The 13,451-nt window shown below is 41.8% G+C and overlaps 1 protein-coding gene across 1 annotated transcript in view; it reads left to right on the forward strand.

Moving 5' to 3' along the window:
* Nucleotides 1-5,052: 5,052 nt before the first annotated feature.
* SLC16A1 (solute carrier family 16 member 1) overlaps nucleotides 5,053-13,451 on the forward strand; it is a 35,902-nt gene continuing 27,503 nt past the window's right edge. Inside the window, exon 1 of the mRNA XM_082833805.1 lies at nucleotides 5,053-5,197. The gene's annotated coding sequence lies outside the window, so the exon portion shown is untranslated. The remainder of the gene's footprint in view (nucleotides 5,198-13,451) is intronic.

The raw sequence follows: 13,451 nt of genomic DNA on the forward strand, positions 1-13,451 counted from the left end.
GAGGTACAGCTGTTCAAGGAGTTCCACCTGCCTGCTGCTGCTGTTGGGTAAGGGCCATAAGGTCCAAGCTCTCACGCTGAAAGACCTCACAGCGTGCAATGTGGGAGCCAGGACACCCAGAACTTCCTGGAATATAGGTGATCTTAAAATTTAGCTGTTGAAAAAGATATCCCAACATCTCCACCCCAACTTACCTGCCCAGAGGTTCACAACTACCCTGATTCAGATAAGCAGGGGGTAGTTCCTTTTGAACTCTCTAGTTTCAAAGGCAGCTTCCATGGCCAACAGTTTTGTTTTATTTATTTATTTTTGGCTGCATTGGGTCTTCGTTGCCGCGCGTGGGCTTTCTCTAGCTGCGGCGAGCGGGGGCTACTCTTTGTTGTGATGCGTGGGCTTCTCATTGTGGTGGCTTCTCTTGTTGCGGAGCACGGGCTCTAGGCACGTGGGCTCAGTAGTTGTGGCTCGCGGGCTCTAGAGCACAGGCTCAGTAGTTGTGGCACATGGGCTTAGTTGCTCCGTGGCATGTGGGATCTTCCCGAACCAGGGCTCAAACCCGTGTCCCCTGCATTGGCAGGTGGATTCTTAACCACTGCATCACCGGGAAAGCCCTGGCCAACAGTTTTTGTAATGACTGTTTAGCTTTACCAGGGGTAGAAGCAACCTAGAACATGGTCTTCCTAAGATGGCCTTCAAAGTCTATTGATTAGTCTCCTATGGTATTATCAGTTACAAATGACAATTTCTACTCATATTTATACTGAAAACTAAATAATGACTACTTCCTGTTAATTCCAGACAATGCTGATTATGTGACTTTGGGGCAGTTACTTAACATCTCTGTGTGTTACCTCTGTAACTGTATCTGTCTGTAAAATAGGGATTATATTAGTACCTAGTCCAGAGACTTCCCTGGTGGTCCAGTGGCTAAGACTCTGCACTCCCAATGCAGGCGGCCTGGGTTTGATCCCTGGTCAGGGAACCAGATTCCCCATGCCGCAACTAAAGATCCCACATGCCGCAACTAAAATATCCCACGTGCCACAACTAAGACCTGGCACAGTCAAATAAATATTTTTTAAAATAATTTTAAAAAATAGCACCTAGTCCATAGCATTTTTATGAGGAGTCAATGAGTTAATATGTGTGAAAAGCTTAGATCGATGCCTGGCATATACTAAATATTCCCTAAATCTTAGCCATCATCAATTTATCGTTATTGTTATTCCCCCACCCTCAGCCCACCTGCCTAGAATACTAAAGACAGCAAGGGAGGGAGGGAGGGACGGAAGAAGGAAGGAAGAAAGGAAGAGACAAGAGAGAGGAAAAAAAGAAGGAAGGGGCAAGCTCAGGGTTAGCCGGGGTCAAGGAAGTAGACAGGCTGGCAAATATGTAGGACCATGCCTAAAAGGAATGCTTGCTAGCAAAGGTCCTAAACAGTGATGTAGGTTACAAACAGCATAGGCCAAAACTAGCCTGTGCTGGCAGAGACAAGAAGCAGGAGACAAAAGCCATATCAGACCACTGAACGGAATAAGGGTATGGGAACTGGACTGCCATAAGGAGAGCCTTATGCAGTTTCGCTGAAAACAAACTGAATTAGAGGATAAATAGGTCAAAAAGGAATATTCTTGTTACCTGTTCCCCATATGGAGTGTTCTGAAATTTTCATTTTCCACATTCCCAATTAAATTGCTATAAATGTTAAATGGGGGGAATGTTCTTAATCTATTAAGTATTATTGTGTTTTAAAAGAATCCTTTCCAAAAAAAAAAAAAAAAAGAATCCTTTCCTGTTATTTCCTACGTCACAGAAATGATGGAGTAACTGGGGGAATGTAAATGAAGTACACAGTTGAATTCCAGAGAAAATACACGGTAATTTTATTATTCTCCTTTTCCAGATAAAGCAATTGAGTAACTTTCTCAACTTGAATAGTAACTAGTTGTTATGAACTTTCAAATTTTGCATTTGCATGTCTCATCTCATTACTAATTTCTGAAGTTATAACTCTTACCTTGAAATCTTCAGAAGTTTTGTTCACTTACTAACAAGCTTGCAAACAGCCTATCAACCTTTAAAATAGAAAAGTGTACCTAGAAAATGTTGTGATGAAGGCAAAAGCCACTAGAGAGCACCATACCTTCTCTGATTTTGAAACACCCCATGATGAAATGCTTTTATCTTAAAGACTGCTTGGAACTGTAAGAACCTGGAGCCTACAGATCTGGTTCTTCCGATCATGCCACTTATTAGATGGGTGGCCTTAGAAAAGCATTTTAGCTTCCCCAGACCTTAATTTCGCTTTCTGTAAAATGTAGGGGGTTATGCTAGATGATCTTCAACCTCCTCTCAGCTCTAAATTTCTGATCTTATGCTTACTAGTTTACCTCTTCAGTGTCTCATGGATTAATCAGGAAGAAAACCTGGCAGAAAAGCAAAAATTTTACCTGTGTCATTTCATTATTTTTGCCAGCTCACCCACGCCGTTTCTACTTTTTCAGCTAAGAACCCTGGAGTTGCTTTTTTTTAATCTTTTACTTTGTTTCCTTTATTTATTTTTTGGCTGCGCAGCATGTGGGACCTTCGCTCCCCAACCAGGGATCGAACCTGCGTCCCCTGCATTGGAAGTGCGGAGTCTTAACCACTGGACAGCCAGGGAAGTCCCACCTTGGGGATGTTTCTGATCTTTGCCTTATACACTTTATGGACAAATTATACCAATATTAATTCATAAACATTTGTAGAGCACTTTCCAAGTTTCACTGCTTTTGCGAATACTATCTTATTTGACTCACAACAGCTCAGGCTGGTAGATATTACCTTCAACTTATCTGGTAAGAAAACTGAGGCCAGAATAGGTCAGTGAATTAACTGCCTAAAGTAACAGGGATAATAAGTTATGGGAACAAGTCTGATTCCAAAGCCTGTGTTCTTTTCACAACACTACAGATCCTACTAGGAGCAGATCCAGATTTTATGGGGCTTGAGGTATATATAATTTTGGTGGATAGCTTCAAGAAAAGGAATACAAAACTACAATACAACACTAAGTATGATCCTGTGACTACACTGTTAGGACCAAGTGAGGGAACTTTAGAGTTAATCTTTAGGATTCAATTTCATGGTTTTCCATGGTTATACATTTATTTAGTGCTTACTATATGCCAGACACTAAAGTAAATACAGACTTTATTATCATAACAACTCTACGGGGAAGGTAGTGCTCTTGTTTTACAGAGCAGAGAATGAGGGAGGGTCAGAGAGGTAAAATGATTTGCCTAGGGACAAAGAGCTAGTTAAGTGCCAAGTATCAAAGTTGGAATTCAGATCTGATCCTGGGTCCATATCGTTAATCTACCACACTATGCTCCTCTATAAGCCTTCTTTTGAGGTTTCCTGGGAATCATCTTATTCTACTACTTACCACTACATTCCATTGTTCAGGTCCTGATAGTTCACCTCTGAACCAGTCCTAGTTTGTCTCCCTAATTCAACTCTCCTACCACCTACCCTGAATGCTGCTACTACCCTAACAGTCCTGAAGCACTGCCGTTCTAAATCCCGACCACCCGAAACACCTGAAGAGCCTTCCTTCTCTGCATTTATTATTTTCTCTGCATTTATCAAAGGTAAAAATCGATTACTGCTTATAAGCAGTACTTGGCTATAGATTCCATACTGTCTTCTAATGTGCTGAACTGTTACTGAAAGCTTTTTGTTGTGTGAAACAGAGTCAGAGTGGGAGAGAGGAAGAAAGCACACGGAAGCATTCAGAATTTTATCCTTCAATCCCCACTCCATCACAATCTAGGTTCCTCACTTGCAAAACAAAAAGCTGAAGGCCAACCTCACAGGGTTGTAGAGGGAATTAAGTAAGGAGAGGGGGAGGGGAGGAGAGGGGGGCAGGGTTAGGGCAGGCTCCAAGTACTTGTCAATGTTGGTGGATTTCTACCAGACTCACCCTCCCCCAAAATTTGTAAGGCAGGGGCCTTGATTCGTACATTCTTGGCATTTCTCAAAAGAAATTCCTCGGAGACATCAGAAGCACTCCAGGATTATTTAATTTGATCACTTCAACAACACCATAGGGTTGTGAGGATAGTTCAGGTGAACTGCTAAGAATACAATCGGCCCTTCAGAACTGTGAGCTATAATTATATTTTGTCCCAAATCCTCAGCGTCCATAAAAAGTTGGCCTCTCTGCAGTCTCATTTCTTCATATTTCCGATACACAGACCCTCCCTTGGGACCAGTGTCGCCACCGTCAGACGTGCTCTTCTCTCCCGACTTCTGCCTTTATACCCACCATTCACCAAATGCTACAGACCAGGCTCTGTAGGAAGAAGGTTCCATAAATTCTCTCAAAACCACCAAAAGCCCTTCTAAGGTCGCTTCTACTACTGTTGCCATTTTAGGGAGCAGGAAACAGGCCCTGAGGATTTGAGTGACTTCCCCGAGGTCACAGAACTCAAGCTGCGAGCCCACAGCCCACGCTCTTAACCTCTAGCCCTCGGCCTCTTCCCGGGTCGGAGGTGCACCCGCGTCCACTCAAACCCCGCCCAGTCCCCCACTTCCAGTCACTTCCCCGCTCTTCCGCGCGCCCATCTTCCCCCCACACCTGAGTCAGGAGCCGGGGGACACGCCCCATCCGTCCTTAGCGGTTTCCCCCTTTTCTCTGGCAGAGACTGAGGGCGAGATCGACGTTGGTGTCCCAGATGCGAGTAGGTCACCCCGAGGTCCTCCGACGGCTGGCCGAAAGGGCGAGTCCCCCACAGCAGTGCGGCAACGCGGGCGGCGTTGCATAGCGGGGCGCAGCTTTCGGGTCCTGTCGGGCCGCCGGTCACGTGGCGGGGAGGGGGCGCCAGCGCGCGCGAGAGAGTGAGCGGGCGCGCGCCTGAGAGCTGTGGAGGCGCGAGTTGCGGTTCGGGTGTGAGTGTAGGGGGGAGGGGGCGGTGGCCGGGAGGGCCGACTCCGCCCCCTGTGCGCATGCTCCGGCCCCGGCCAGTTATAAAGCAGCCTCGCTGGCCCGGCCCGACAAAGTGCTGGCGAGCTGCGACGTGACTACTCGGTCGCGTGGGTTCCCGGGCGAGCAGACGAGGCAGCCGGTGAAAGACACTACCTGGACCCTGGGCCCTGCGGGACTCCAGCCGCGCTGCGGCGTCACGTTCACGCTCGGCGCCGCGAGCCGCGCATAACGGTTAGTTGGTAACTGGCGGCCGCACGTTCGGCCGGGACCCAGCGGTGCCCTTGCTTCCTCGGCTGGGTCGGAGGGAGCCTCGGGGCAGTGGAGGGCTTGGTCTCCGGGGGAGGGGGGGCGGCCGGGCGGGGGCATCTTGGCCGCAGCAGCCACGTGGCCTCGGAGCGCAGCGTTGGTGAAGGAGACCCTGAGGCGCTGGGGACAGCGCTTTTCCCGGCAGAGCTGCAGCCCCGTTGTCAGGTGCGGGCCACCGGCCTGGTCGAGGAGTGGGGTCGAGCTGCCGGTGACCTTGGGGAAGTCGCTTCTCCTCTAGTGTTAAGTAGGCTGCTCCGGAGATGCTTTTGATCTGGGAAAGGATCGACGTGAGGCCGATTCACGTGGTGCCTCCAGACTGCTGGCGGCTTTCTCCCGGTACTCGGGGCGGGAGTTATTTTGGACTCGTGGCACGCCCGCCCCAACCTCCTCGGCCAGCCAATCCTTGTCCCACCTGGCGACTTGGCGGTAGTGGCCTGAGGGAACTGCAGTCCCCGCAGCCTAGGCGTGACTGCAGTGTCTGAGAGGACTTTGAGGAGGGGACGTTGCAACTGGCAGACGCCCGGAGTGGTGCTGACGGGAACTCTTTGTCATTCAACCTGTAGCTGCAGAACGTCCGCCGCAGCGCCCTCGCTCTGGGGCTTTAAGGCGGCCCTGTCGGGAGGAATCTGAAGCATAGCGTTACACTTGGTCTGATGCACGCTTTTTGTTCCAAATGCATCCTCTTTTTCCACGTGCATTTTAACATTTCATTTATTTGTCATGACTTATTTGGTGCGACAAGCAGTTAGTTGCCAAAACTAGTTTGTAATTAATCTTAATCAAAAAAACAAACATTACTCCCCCCAAAACAAACGTTACTACTTTAGTCGTGTTTCCAGTTTGCTTATAAACTAGGCATCTACTGATAAGAGTAAAATGTTGACAAGCTACTTTATTTGTCAGAACTAGTTTTGAAATTTGTTTTTCAAAAATTATTCTGGTTTCGAAATAAAATGTGTACACTTTAGTGCCTTGATAAAACAAATGTGGGTATAGTTACTAGAGGAATGTAGTGATAGGGTGAACTCTGAATTGTGTGAGAGTTTGAAAGAGTGTAAGTAGGAATTAGCCATTAATCAGTTTTGATGTCAGCTACCAGACCAGTGAGGTGATGCAGAGAGTATGTATTTTAGTGTAGTTTTTTTAGTTAGGCACTAAATATACCTATAAATCCGAGTTTTATACCATAGGGTATAATTTTGCCTTCAAATTGCCATAGATATAATAAAGAATTTAAGAAATCTAGCCCTTAAAACAAGTATTGGGTAAGTATTAAACAAAAGTTGCACTTCAGTAATTCAGGGATTAGATAGATGCTGTTCTTTCATTGGATTGCAGTGATCCTTGTTAAAAATGCAAGTTAATGGTCTGGGGAGCATTACCTGAGATCTTTATAGCTGAATAGGTTCAAAGGTTTAGTTGTAAGCTTAACATAATAGGCTATAGCATACCTAAAGAGATTAAAAAGGAAAGAGGATCATGCCACCATAGGATGAACCAACTGATCAGTGTTTCAATAGTTTACATATTTTTAGCCTTTTAAATACTAATGCATATAACTCTGGAAAAGATGTTAATGACCAGCTAGTCAGTTTCCCTTATTTTATAGATTAGGAAGCTAAGGTTGGAGAGGGTAAGTGACTTCTCATCTTAGTTCTGAAAACTTTTTAATGGTTGGGTGGAGATGATGTGTCTTTTGACTCCCATTTAGTGAGTTCGGCGCTCCTGTGCGTTCTCTAAAATTATAAATATAGATATAAATTATCTCATGCCAAAAAACAGTTATTTTGAATAATAACTTCCCAACTTCTTACGTCCTTCATTCCCACTATATTTTACATCCACTTCATAATATGCATGCCTATGCAGGATTTAGGTCCCTGTAAATGCCTACATGGCCAATCTCATTTTGTTAGAGGACAAGGGAGATGCGACTTGATTTATTATTGGCTGCCGGGCACTAGGATTCAGCCATGAACAAGTTCTAGCCCTGTCACTCCCAGAGTTTATGGTGTAACTGGAAAACAAATGTATAATTACCAGAACAAGTACTCTTTACAAACAAGTATTGAGTATATGATCGAGGAAGTACAGGTTCCTTTGGGAACAAATACTGTATTATGTAGGTGTGAGAAAACTCCCAATTTAGTATAGAAGCAAAGGTAGGCCTCTCCGAGGAAATGCTATTTAACCCGAGAATTGAAGGATGCATAGGAGCTAGCTAGGCCAGGGAGTGATAGTGGAAAGAGCATTACAGACATGAGTACTAAAGCTACAGTCAGTACAGGGTACATTAGAAAAACGTATAGAATTTCAGCAAAGCTAAAGCATGAAGAGGGAGCAGAGAGAATGGGGAAAGATGGAAGTAGACAATATCAGATAATGAAAGGCCTTATTAGTCATCTTAAGGAAATAGGGAAGGGACTAGGTAAAAAAAACTTAAGGAAGTGCTCCTGTCTTGAAGCTAAATTAAGCAGTTTAATGGTTTTAAATGGGGCTGGGAATAGCATGATCAGATTTTGAATTTTAGGAATATCACTCTGGATACAAAGTGGAGAACAGGTTGGAGGGAGGCTGTTGGAGTTTTGTGAGACCACAGTGATGGACAAGATGGACAGTAGTGGGAAGATGGAAGAGAGAGGGGAACAGACAGGATTCAGTGATAGACCAGATGTGGGAGACTGGGGAAGCCAGAGAAGTTAAAAATATCTCCCAGGTTTCTAGCTTGAGCAAATGAGTTTATTATTTTTCTCCATTTAACCAATGTGGACATTAAGAGGTTGTGTGACTAGCCCAGGGCTGTTCAACTTGTAAGGGTTGGAAACAAGACTCAAATCCATTTTTGTCCTTTCTGTGTTTTTGCTGTTATTGATAGTGATTTTTTTCCCTTCTAAATAATTTATTATGGAAAGTTTCAAACCCAATTGAAGTTTCAAACAGCCATTACCGTTTCATCTGTACTCCTACTTACTCCCTGCTGCCCCCTACTGGATTATTGTGAAGCAAAACATAGATATGCATTTCATCTGTAAATATTTCAGTATATCTCTAGAGGATATGACTCTTAAAAAACCATAACCACAATACCATTATCCCACCTTTAAGCGTTAACATCACCAAATAACCAGGCAGTATTCAGTTTTTCCTAAATTGTTTCAAAGTAAGTGGTCTGTTTGGGATCCAAATTACATTTGGTTGGTATGTCTTTTAAGCTACAGGTTACCCTTTTCTCTCTTATTTTCCTCGTAAGTTATTTGTTGATGGAACCGGGTTATTTTTTCTGCAGTTTGCCTCATTCTGGATTTTATTGAATGTCCCTCTGGTATAGGTTTAACATGTTCTCCTATCCCTCGTATTTTCTGTAAATTTGTAGATAGATTGCGGTTGGATTTCTGAGAGGAGGCATGGTGTGGTGGAGAGGGCAAATATAATTCATAGGTGGTGGTGTGTATTTTTCCATCAGGAGGCATATGATGTTTGGTTGTCCCTCATTCTGCTATATTGATGGCCTCGTTCCGTTATTTCATTAGTGGTTTGCAAATGGCAATAATTTAATTGTGCCTTTAATTCTAACATTCCTTCGTAATTGATTAGCTAGAATACCTCTATAAAAGAGAGGTAGTTGGAATAGGAAGGACAAGTTAAAAGTTTGTGTGCTTTAATACAATATCATATATGATCACAACACTTTCTTTGTGGAGAAATGTATTTCAATGTAACAAGGTACATCCTCTTTAAAAAGCCAGTACATATTTTGTTAGGTTGTTTTTTAGCACTTGATGTTAATGTTTCGAATAGCTTTTAGTATTTGGGATATTTAGAATTTCTGTTCTTAAATTGGTAGGGATTCTTTTGGTCTTTGTTCTTTCTTGAAGAGCTTATCTGTTCCCATAGCTTTGGGGGAATTTCTGGTAGAATCACTCCCTAACCAAATCTAAATCTCTAGCTGTAACCAGATTACAGATTTTAAATTCCTTGAGGACAGGGATTGACTACTCCAGGTAGCCAGACTTAAAATCTGAGTCATTTTAATAGTTCTCCAGTGGGCCCCCACTCTACCAAATGCAATTAAGTGCCAGCCCCTTCTCCCCTTTGTTGTCTCGTGTCCACTCCTTCCCACCCTATTCTACTCCCCTTTTTCATTCTTATTACTGCTCCCTAATTTAGGCTGCTGTCATTATTAGATTGGTGCAGTGGCCTTTTAAGTTGTATGTTACTCATCCTTTAATTTGCCCTGACAAATTTTTCTCCATGCTTTTTTCCTCTAATTTTTTTCTTTTACCTCTCCCTCTCTCTCCTCTCCCTCTTCTCCCTCCTCTTCCTCCTCTTCCCCTTTCCCTTCCCCTTCTCCTTCCCCCCACCTCTTTCTCCCTCTCTGTTTTTGGTTGTAGGATCCAGTTTATAATGGATTTATGGCAGGAAGACTAGTGTAGGTGACCTGTTTGAGCCATAGTGTCTTGCAGACAAGTGATTAAAAGAGCAATAATGATCTTATAGAAATGGTGATTTCTCTCCTGGGGCCACAGTATACACAATAGCTACATGAGTTCACATCCAGGACAGTGTGACTGGCTGCATGGGCTAAGCCTTGAAAGGTCTCTGACCTTTCATGCAGAAACAGTAGGATCCAGCTCCTTTGGTTGTCCACACTCCCCTATTGCTGATCACAACTACTCATAATGTTGAATCCGATTTGATTACAATGATTTAGCCTTCATATAAAGGAGAAATTCCTCAAAATATACAGGCATTGTAAGCTGCATATTTGATTATTTGTTGAAAAATATTTCTTCCCTGTGATTTTGCTCTTATATAAATCTCTGGAAGACTATTGAGTGAAGGCCTGATGGTACAGTTCTGGTGTGTTAAACTATCTTGGATAATAATAGAGCTTAACAGAGCTTTTGTAAATTGCCTTATTGAGCTTTTGAGAATGAAAGCTAAGTTTTTACTTTATTAAATTTCTCTTCTGTTCCCCAATCAGAGGTTTTAACCTGGGATCTGCAGATTGATACTCCATGTTGGATGGAATGTCTGTGAACTTGGTTGGGGAAAAAATTACATCTTTTCATTAACCTCTAAGTAAAATTTAGAATTTATTTCAACTATGAATGCAGGCAACAAACCATAGTAGTATTGGCAGTACCTGTGACTTTGTCACCAATGGAAATCACATATTTTCGTGTCATGATACAGCGGCTGCAGCTATCTTGAAATTGTTCAAATTCATCACTACTTGGAAATTACTGTGGTTATTAGACCCACTGCTAGATCTTATCTAATTTCGTACTTTAAAAATCACATTATTATATCCAATTTTAAATGTTTTGACAATAATACCTTTGTATACATTTAAAAACATTCTGATAAAGTCTTCATAGGTTTTATCACACTGCTAAAGGAATCTGTGGCACCAAAAAAGCTAAGAACTGCTGCTCCTAACTCCTGTACTTCTGTTCCTCTGTGAGAGTAAAGTTAGCTAGAACCTGTGATGCAACACAGCACACAACTCATGATGTCACAGTTATGTAAATTTTTTGGCCCTTGACTTTTATGTACTAAATCATAAATTCTGACCTCACAAATGAGAGGGAACAAAATGCTTGTGTATATGCTAAGGGAGAGTAAAATGATTTTCACAAATTAAGGCAGAATAATTTTCCCTTGTATTTAGGAAGTATATGTTTAAAATTACTGTTTCCAAAGGAGTTCTATTTTAAGGGCCATAACTTAAATAGGATAAAGCATGTCGTCAGTGACTTGGATTTTCTTGCCCTCTTTTGGGTGCTTCAGCAAATGTGCTTAAAATTGCTTCAAATCTTGTCTTCAGCAGCTCACTATATTAGATTCAGGCCTTTATTTTGCTCAACTGGAGGAACCCCTAAAGATGTTGATGAATCTCAGGTTTGAAATACCTACTCTGTAGGTTAGAAATACACTTACTATTATTACACTTTTTATCTATTGTGATTGTGTAATGATGTTATTTGTATTTACTGTATTACCTAGAGAACTACTTACTTGATGTAGTAGAGGGAAGAGGAGTGGTTTAACAAATTACCTGTTTCCAGGAAAGTAAAACATTCATTTGAAACTTACGTATTTTTTATATAGATATATAAATTTATTTGTTTATTTATTTATTTATTGGCTGCGTTGGGTCTTCATTGCTGCGCGTGGGCTTTTTCTCTAGTTGGGGCGAGCGGGGGCTACTCTTCCTTGCCGAGTGCGAGCTTCTCATTGCGGTGGCTTCTCTTGTTGCAGAGCAAGGGCTCTAGGAGTGTGAGCTTGGTAGTTGTGGCTTACAGGCTCTAGAGTGCACAGGCTCAGTAGTGGCGCAGGGGCTTATTTGCTCCACGGTATGTGGGATCTTCCCGGACCAGGGCTCGAACCCGTGTCCCCTGCATTAGCAGGCGGATTCTCAAGCACTGCGCCACCAGGGAAGCCCCTGAAACTTATGTATTTCTAATAAAGGAACTGATTATTATCTTAACGAGAACACAGATTTATATAGTCAGCAATTAAAAAGGCTATTTAAGTTTAATTACAGTATATTTTGAGGTAATAATGCTGACTTCTTTTTGATATATCTTTAGTCTCTATTCTTAAAAAGCTTTGCAAGTAAACATTTGAGAATGGTGGATAATGCTTTAATAATGCCAGACAAACAGTACTCAGTTTTAATACTTACTCTTTTGTGGTTTGTCTGTTACTAATAAAACAAACAAGAAAACAAAACAACTTAGTTCTTTGAGATAATGAGGGTCAAAGGTAGCATAATAATGAAGTTCAGGCTCATTCAAAGGATATTTATTAAACAATTATGTGTATAAGAAATTACTAGAAAGGGATAAAAAATATGTATTTAAAAATATGGTTTGAAACTTTTAGGAGGAGAATTAAGCTTTGAAATGAAATGTCAGCATATTACTGTGTTGCCTCTAGTCTTCAAAACTTAAAAGTTTTTCATGTGAAACTAAGTATAGTGTTAATTTTTTCTGAGTTCAACTTAGCCTTTTGCAAGAAAAGGAAAAGCTTTCTTTGTTGTTTGCCTTTTAATGAATTGTAAATCTCCACATTAAGCTTCAGAATAGGTAGTGAAGTAGATTCTAACTGAAATACCACCAATTATATTCAAGTATTGATTATATTCAAAGTAACATAAGTGACACAGTTTTGATATCACATCTATTTGTAATTTTAATTCAGCCTATTATATTTCTTCTTTAGATTTTGGAAGAGGATAGGTCATATATTAATGAATTGAAATGGTAGGTCATATATTAATAAATTGAAATGGCCCACTTAGCTCTTGATTTGTTGAATATATATTTGCACTGTTGTAGAAAACAACATATACAGGTATTCCAAAATATAGCCTGGAATTCTGCCAAGGAAAACCTGCTTTTGGAGGACACAGCCTCCAACTTCCCTTTCTTCATTCACTACTGCTCACATTCTTATGTTTTATATAAATTTGAAATGGTTTTATATTTGGAAACTCTTTCCCAAGCAAGAAATAAATTAACATGTGAAAGGGAACAGGACTTGGTCTCAACATGGACAATAGCTAGTTTTTTAATCTGCTAGAATCAGGCAAAAGTGAAGCATTAAAGAAGGCAAAATCTGCTGGTGTAGTAATAACTCAGAAAGTGATACTAATCAGATAAGTTCTGTGCCGAAAGTTGTATTCCATAATTTTTTTCTTTTATTTAAGCAAAACAAAACAAAATACCTTTCTGCCTGTGTTTCTTAGAGTTCCAGAAAGCTTAACATCACTGGAGGGTTTTTTCTGGTTTCATATTTTTCCACACTTCTCAAAAACTGGGAGAGTCAGATTCTTTGAATCCTAACATTTGGTCATGGGGGAGGGGTTAGTTGGTTGTTACTTTTTTTTGGCCTCCCCGCACAGCTTGTGGGATCATAGTTCCTGACCAGGGATCGAACCCCGGCCCACTGCAGTGAAAGCATGGGGTCCTAGCCAATGGACTGCCAGGGAATTCCCTAGCTTGTTGTTGTTGTTGTTGAAACAATAGCCTCTGTCCTTAATTCATGATCTAAAAGCACACACCTAAGCTAATTAGGGAAATAGTTACTTACAAAGGAAGAAACAAATATGCAACTTATTATCTTAGAGTTTTCAGAATCCTACCCAAGAAGCCTTGAGTTAAAATGTCAT

The sequence above is a fragment of the Leucopleurus acutus genome, assembly GCF_964270905.1.
Source record: "Leucopleurus acutus genome assembly, chromosome: 2".
NCBI lineage: Eukaryota > Metazoa > Chordata > Mammalia > Artiodactyla > Delphinidae > Leucopleurus > Leucopleurus acutus.